This window comes from Magnolia sinica, chromosome 8, assembly GCF_029962835.1.
Source record: "Magnolia sinica isolate HGM2019 chromosome 8, MsV1, whole genome shotgun sequence".
Lineage (NCBI taxonomy): Eukaryota > Viridiplantae > Streptophyta > Magnoliopsida > Magnoliales > Magnoliaceae > Magnolia > Magnolia sinica.
The window spans coordinates 6,370,353-6,378,123 of record NC_080580.1 but is presented as its reverse complement, the minus strand read 5'-3'; the positions used below and the strand labels follow the sequence as shown (position 1 = coordinate 6,378,123).

At 34.9% G+C, this 7,771-nt stretch overlaps 1 long non-coding RNA gene across 1 annotated transcript; it reads right to left on the bottom strand.

Annotated features, from left to right (window-relative positions):
- Positions 1–890: 890 nt before the first annotated feature.
- LOC131253843 (uncharacterized) lies at positions 891–7,256 on the bottom strand. The gene is made up of 3 exons (XR_009175305.1): positions 7,176–7,256; positions 6,816–6,984; positions 891–974 (listed from the first exon to the last, which is right to left on the bottom strand). It is a non-coding gene; the product is annotated as an uncharacterized LOC131253843 (long non-coding RNA).
- Positions 7,257–7,771: the final 515 nt, after the last annotated feature.

Here is a 7,771-nt window from a genome sequence, read left to right as displayed (position 1 = left end):
TTCATATTTTATACTCTGGCAGAGTTGGAAGCTTGATACACAGGCACTCAGGAAATTTACTCAGGTCATATGTTCAAAGTCAAAACATTTTAATGGTGAAAGTCATGTTTCTCAGTCACGATCTCAAAGATCAGATTTGTTGAGAAATCCTAACCGCGGATTGATGGAAGCTTAATTTTTGTTTCCTGATGCATCTAAACCGGGTCCCGACAGTTTAATTTGAATTAATTTTAAGCCATGTGTGCATTTTTTAATAATTTCTAAGCGCATGCATATCACCCATCACACACGGTCAGAGTATCTATTCTCTTCTATTTACAACTTTATATGTTTGCTACAATACATGCGGATGCACTGAAATTTTTGCCTAGCATCAGTTGCGTAACCAGGATAATCACTGCTATCGCTGATGTATGAATCCTGTGCACAGTTCTGCAGTTATAATATGGGCCTGAAGTATCCAAAGTTGACATTTCAAGCCTGCCTGGTAGATAACTAATTAATATTAATGTGGGTCTGACCCTACAAACCAAATTTGTTGATTTTAATACCACAGGGCTTCCTACTTTAAAGCAAGAATGAAACTTGATAGTTCAATTCATACAATTCAAATCAAAACTTGTAGACTCCAATTGAACAATTTGAATTGTCCATTAAATCCAAAACACATTTAACAGGCCACCACACAAAAAAGAAAAAAGAAAAAAACAGAAGCCTTTATCAATCCTTGATTTGGCCCTATTGCACTGGTTGCCTGATTTGGTTTTATTGTATTGATAGGATGATCCAATCCATAACTTGGATACTCTAATTGAACAATCTAAACTGTTAACAGGCTACCATGCAACAATTGCATTAATCATTGGACCTAAAAAAAAAAAAAACTCCTAAGAAGATCATCCCCAACCACATTTGAGCAGAAAGAGCTCCATATAGCTGTTATACTCCTTGCGAATTGTTATCAACCGACAAGCCTGTCAAAAGAAGAAAAAAAATGAAAGAAATGAAAGAACTTAGAAACCTGCTTATGGAATGATTTATTTTGCACATGATTTTCTTCCTGCTTATGAAATGATTTATATTGCACATGATTTTCTTCCTGCTTAAAAATGATCATCAACCATAATTCAAGATACAAAATTGATGATTAAGATGATCTAATCCTAATGCACACAATCAATGAAAGCAATAGTTTTCAAACATCCACCTAGCAGGACCTACCATGGTAAAAACTAATTAATCTTAAAAATGTTCTATGCACTACAATCTAGCCTTCGTGAATGATTCACTAACAACCTTCAATATCAGCTTGGAGCCATGAACATAGATTCTCCCTCTTACAGTACCTGTAAGATAGCAATCATATGACAGGCAGCCCCAATGCTTTCACTGATAAAGGAGAATTTTGGCCTGAATTCCATCCACAACAAGACCCATCATGAATACAAGCAAAGCATATTTGCATCCCGCAACAACTATGATAATAATAAAAAATAAAATCAAAGCACATACCTTCCATTAAAAAGAGCAACATGATTGTAAGTATGTTTCATACCTTTACATGTCACATTACTGTGGTGTAATCATTTTGCCCAGCATCAGTTGTGCAACCAACTTTTTTCGTTCAAAATTCATTGGCCCCTGATGATGAAAGTGGATCGTAAGTATGTTTCATAAATTTTGTATAAGAAAAAGGAAAAAAAAAGAAGGAAAATTTACCGAGTTGAAATCAAATATATCTCCACGGGAAAGACATTTCATAAATTTCATTAAGTAGACACCACAATCAACCCTGCTAATACCATACAAAGATAGATAAATATCATTAAATAAGAGTAAATTCATATTTTAAATGGAAAATGACTTACGAATTTGGTTGCTGGGGGCATTCTTGGTCTATAGAGACAGTAAATCCATCACATTCTATTTCACAATTTTTTAATAAATGGATCTTCAAACGTGAAACCTACATTTATAATGAAGAAGTATTAAGTACTTTCACAATCACAATTTTTTAAGTTGAATGTTCTTCCATTGAACAAAGTAATATACATACCATCGTATTGAACATCCAATTCAACAGTCCGTTCTTAAGGATATGGTTCTAACCATTGTTATGAACATCCAATTCAACAGTTCGTTCTTAAGGAAGCAGGCTAGCATGCTTTTATCCAGTAGGAATAAGATTTTCTAGTCTGTTTATGCTTGCTTTTTCATTTCCTTGATAAATCGGCATAACTCAATTCTTTCCAGATCATGTTACCATGTTTAAAACATTTCCATGCAATTTTGTTGTCTGCATTTAATATGGATAATGAGCTAACTAGTTTAGAGAATTAAGGGCAAGCATGTTACTCACACCTGCCAATTTCTTCTCCTTGAAGACTATTTATGAGCTAACAGTTACTACTATTAGATCATGTTCATACGAAGAAAAAAAACAACATTATCTCATAAAATCTATTTATGGAAGATCAAAAAATTGTATGTAGACATGCAGGGATTTGTAGATTTTATCCATTTCTCTTAGTCTGAATGAGTAATTAGTTTCTGAAATGGTTAACAGCAAGTTTTCTGTTATGAAGGAGGAGGAAATTTACACTAGAATCTTTCTGTTAGTATGCAATCTTCACATATACTACAAAGAAATATGTACGAAATTCACTCTTTTTTTTTCTTACTTTGGATTGTTATCCTCTCATTGCAGCTTATGACCATTCTAAAGGAAATGCAGAAGCAAATGACAGATCGAGCATCTGGAGGTTCAAGATTTAGCAAAACCAAGATTGTGATAGAACAATAAGAATTATAAGATAGAAATTTGAAGGAAGGATTTAACATCTGGAGGTTTAAGATCGAGTAAAACTAAGACATTGTGATGATATCTTATGATGGAAAATGGATTCACTTGAAAGGGGTTGGAAGCGTACCAGTTAAAAGAGCTCAATCCACCTTTGATTGCTTTAAATTGCTAAGAACTTTATTTAAATGGATAATCTTTTGTATTTTCCAAAGTTCCATGTAAGTAACTATATATATATATAGCCTTGTTTACGATCCTCCTTAAATTACATTGGAACCAAGGCATAATTCCTATTGGCCAATATATGGTCCTTACTAATTCAACTCAAATAACTGTATTAAGGTTTTCATATCAGAAAAAAGAGAATGGAAACCAAATAAGATTCAATCACACTCAATCACTAAAATTCAGGATCTTCTACACATCTGAATGCCAAAAATGCGAAACTGTGTATTGTGTACCATCCTATAAGTTGCTGGCTGGACTTGTATGTGTTGTAGATTCAGAAAATGAAGAGCCATCCATGTTTCTTGTCTGTGCTGTAGATTCAACTTCAAAGACTCCTATGCCAACTCACATTACCACTAGCACCATTGATCTTGTGGTCTTTTGGTGGGTAAGATTCTGTACCTGTCATTTCATTTACCCCTTCTTCCGGAAAACTTAATCCTCTGGTTATCAATCTTGTGAGATCCAGGGCTCAGTGTCCCCTTTGTATTGGGAATTACCTTCCTCTCCTTTAGCTTAATGAATTATCATCATCCTTCCAAAAAAATTAAAAAAAGAAGAATAAAAAAAGATTCTGTACCTGTCATTAATCTCTAACGAAAGAACTTTTTCTTTTTCTTTCTGAGAATTAGTGAAGGGTTTTTCATGGTAAGACAACTAGTACAAAATAGGGAAAGAGTTGCCATTACAGAGCAGATCATCAACATGTGCTGTGGCTGAGGTATTGGCCATGACATTACCTTTTCCTTTTCATTTGGGTAAACTAAATGTTCAGCCTATAAATGGTAAATCTTCTCAAACATAACAGATGGCGGCAAAAGGCTCCAATTGGTTGTGGGAAGACGTTTCATTTCTAGAATCACTCCTTTTCAATGGGCATTTACCCCCATCTCCAAGAAATCCCCCATTCTCATTGGCCCGGATAACATCAAAAAATTGAGCATTTATCATCATTCACCTCCAAGGACTCCATGTGCAAACAATCAAAATTCACTCCAACCATGATGAGCTTCCATATTTAAGATTTTCCTTCATTTTCTTCGGAATAAATCATGATCCTTGTTAGCAATACTCAAGTTTAAAATCCTTAATTTAATTTTATTTTATTTTTTTAAGCGTAAATTGACTAAATGTTTAAAACTCTGTATTTTTAGCAAGATAGGCATTAATAAATAAATATTTGGACAAACCAAATTAAAACTCCATATTTTAAAGAAGATGGGCAGATAGTGAAGATTTCAGAAGAAACGGATCAATTTGTATGGGGAATACTTCCAAAGGAAGGATTTAACAGAGGCAAAAGATAATATTAACCCACTATTCGATTACCTTTATAATAATTGCTTATACATTTAGAAATTTTAACCGTTTTAATTGAAATATTCACCCTTAACCTAATTTTAAATATAACAAACCCATATGCATATATAGCTGGTTTTTTTTTTTTTTTTTTTTTTTTTTTTTTTTTTTTATTGAATTGGAACCATGTTAAACCCAAACTTTTCATTCTCCGTATTTCTGGGTTTTTGCTTTCTTTCTTCTACCAAACTTTGACTAAAATTTTAATGATAGAGACCTATTTAAACCTGAACATTTCCCCCTACTATTCTTTTGACGTCTTGTGTTTGCTAAATATGGTCTTGAGTAACTAAGCATAGCCCATGTTAGATGGAGCCACCTCATAGAATTCGTGTATAATGAGGTCTTGTTTTATCATATAAATAATGTTAGCGCCTCTCAAAATTCCTGTCGGGGAGAAAAATCAATGTTCTAATGTTATCTGCCTATCCTACTCATTCTTCAGATTGATTTGCAAGCGATTCTATCAGTTCTTCCTCTTCCTCTGAGTCAAGGAGTCCTGCTATCCCTTCTCCAACAACTAGCATGCGATATTGGAAACAATACCTCCCAGAAGCTAGATTGGATGGTAGACGTTGTTGTTGCTATAGATCCAGTGGACCCAACAATTGCGGCGCACGGGCGGCCAATATTTGAACAGGTTCATCAAATATTAGACCACCAGCGGGTGCTCCCGACCACCACCACAGCTGAAAGAAGCAGCATCCGCCTCATAATGTGTGCAATCAATTCAGTATTGAAGACCTGCAAATGACATTTCTCTTTCTCATTTGTACACAAACTGTTCAGGCCTTTTGGCTGTTGCAGAAGGACGTACAGAAAACAAGGAAGAGGGTGTGTGTGTGTGTAAAGAATAGGAGAGTTTGAGAAAAGTTGGGGCTCGTTTGGCACCTTTTTAATTGGAATGCATTGGGATCCAATTCATGATTACAATGGAATCCATGTGAATCAGAATCCTTGGTTGAATTTGGCAGCTTGTAATTGGAATGCGCTTTAATCCCAAAAAAAAATTGTATTTAGATGTCCGTCATGAATGTGTTGGAACTCTTTAGTATATTCATAGGAACCTTAATTTGATTAGTTAAATCTGCTTTAATATCGCAAATTAGTGTATATATATGATGTTTGACAGAATGATCGTAGTAAGCCTATTGAAATATATATTTTCACCTAAAATGAGGAAATTCCGAGCCTCTAGTAGGCCGAAAACCTAGGGATCACAAACGAGTGACTTGTCAATGTTTTTTAACTGTGCATTTAAATTACCTATGTCTGGACAGTTTCGATCATTCAATTGGTGTGATTTAAGTGATGCAATTGCTGAATGAATTGTTTCGGGGTATCATTAGCATGCCAAGTGTATGGTATATTAGTAGCCTAATAACACCTTTGTTACTCGTGCAACTCTCTTACTTTTAAAAGAGGGGCAAGATAGCCATTTCACACCAATTAGCTTGAATTCACGACAAAATAAAATGATCTCAAAACACTCCAAAATATGTGTTTTCATTTACCTTTAAATCCAAGGCAGTAAAAACACCATTTTGGTGCATTTACCTCCAATTGCCTCTAATAACACCCAATTCTAGGGTGCTTAACAGGCTATGAGTATTATTCCTCTCTTTTTACTCTGAAAAACTCTCTATTTTTTTATTTTTTTATTTTTGCAGCAGTGTGATTTTTTAATGGTCGCTTATACCAGTAAGTAAAAAGGAGCAGTAATGCAAAGGAAGAGAACTCCCAATACACAATGAAGGGCAATGCATGCCCCCTTTAGCTGATCATCAGCCAAATCATTCACCTCTTGACCAATACGGGCAAACGATATGTATAGCAGGTAGGCCAAAAGGCAGATTTCATCAAACACATTAGATACTTTCTGATGATTTGAGGAAGCTCCTTGGGCCCACATGATAACTTTCTTTAGTCACCTTATCCAATGTGTGTAAGTAATACTTCTCCCTCAGATCCATGCATTGCCTGAATCCTGAATTCAGGTTTTGATGACCCACCATTTAGAACTTTTCACATGCACTAGTTGAAAATAAGATTTCCACAATGAGGGTAAACAAACAAGACATACTTAGAACGTACATGTGCCATAGAAATCAATCTATCATCATCAATATAAAATCATATAAAATAAAAACCAAAGAAATCTATCACCAACCACGTTACCTATCTTTATATCACATTAAACAATGCATGAGTGGAAACAAATTAAAACATAAAAAATTCGGATTCGCCATAGGAAGAATCCTGAAAATCTCCTATTAGTCTACATGCACATAGGCATTTCAAAAACAGCATCCAATGTTCCCCATTTAATAGTCTGCATTAGAAAGAAAAAAAAAAAAAGATATACCACAGGCATTGGAGGCAGATCATAAATAATCTGTAAAAAATTTTTAAAAAATTAAAATACCTGTGAGGTGGGGTGGATCTTCGATGGATGAATAGACGAAATAGTAGAAATCGACTATCGGCTGCTCGGTGGAAAATGGGCGAAAGGAATTGTGAGAGATTGGGGAAAGAGGGCCTCCGATCGTCAAAAGGAAAAACCCCTCTTTTTCTTCCGCTTTGATGAGATCCATCTGTAAAAGGAAAGAAATTGAAATTAGAAACGAGAGAAGAAGAAATCTCTGAAAAATCTCCTGAACCGAAAATGGAAAGTGCCATTAGTGGTGCCATTGCCGTTAGGGAAGACGGTAAAGAGATTTTCGTTTTTTCTTTTTTCTTTTTTCTTTTTTTAAATATGAAACGGAAACAGATGGGCTAGTCCTACGTGGCAGGAGCGGTGAGGTGGACCAATGAGATTGCGGGAGGCAGAGACTCTCTGCCTCCCGGAGGCAGAGGATCCGGACTCATATATAAATCAATAGGGGGATTATACATCCAAACTTTAATGTGTTGACGGGGATATTTCTTGATTTTTTGCATTTTACACTCTTTTGAAAATCCAACAAAGGAATTTAGTTACTCTATATTTATAGTGAAGGGGAATGAGATCTCTATTTATAGAAAAAGAATTTGGAGTAAATAAGCATGGAATCAGGTCATTTTTCAACTAGAAACAGTCTAACGTCTATCCCATTTTGTATAAGAAAGCCCAAAACTAGGTTGAAATCAACTAGTACTTGGCCTATTCCTTATGTTAAAATGTATGATATATGGCAGTTGAATAAATGTAATTGACTTGGGCCAAACCCATATAGAAGAGCTCAATACCTTACAAGAATTTTATATGGCTTAGTTCTTATTAATAAGAATTTTGGATATCAGGGTTATTGCTTGTTGTCCCTTTATTTCGGTTTCAATTTCGATCATATGGTTTGTGCAAGCGTGATAGAATTGAATGTGCAGCTCAATTTAAACCAAACA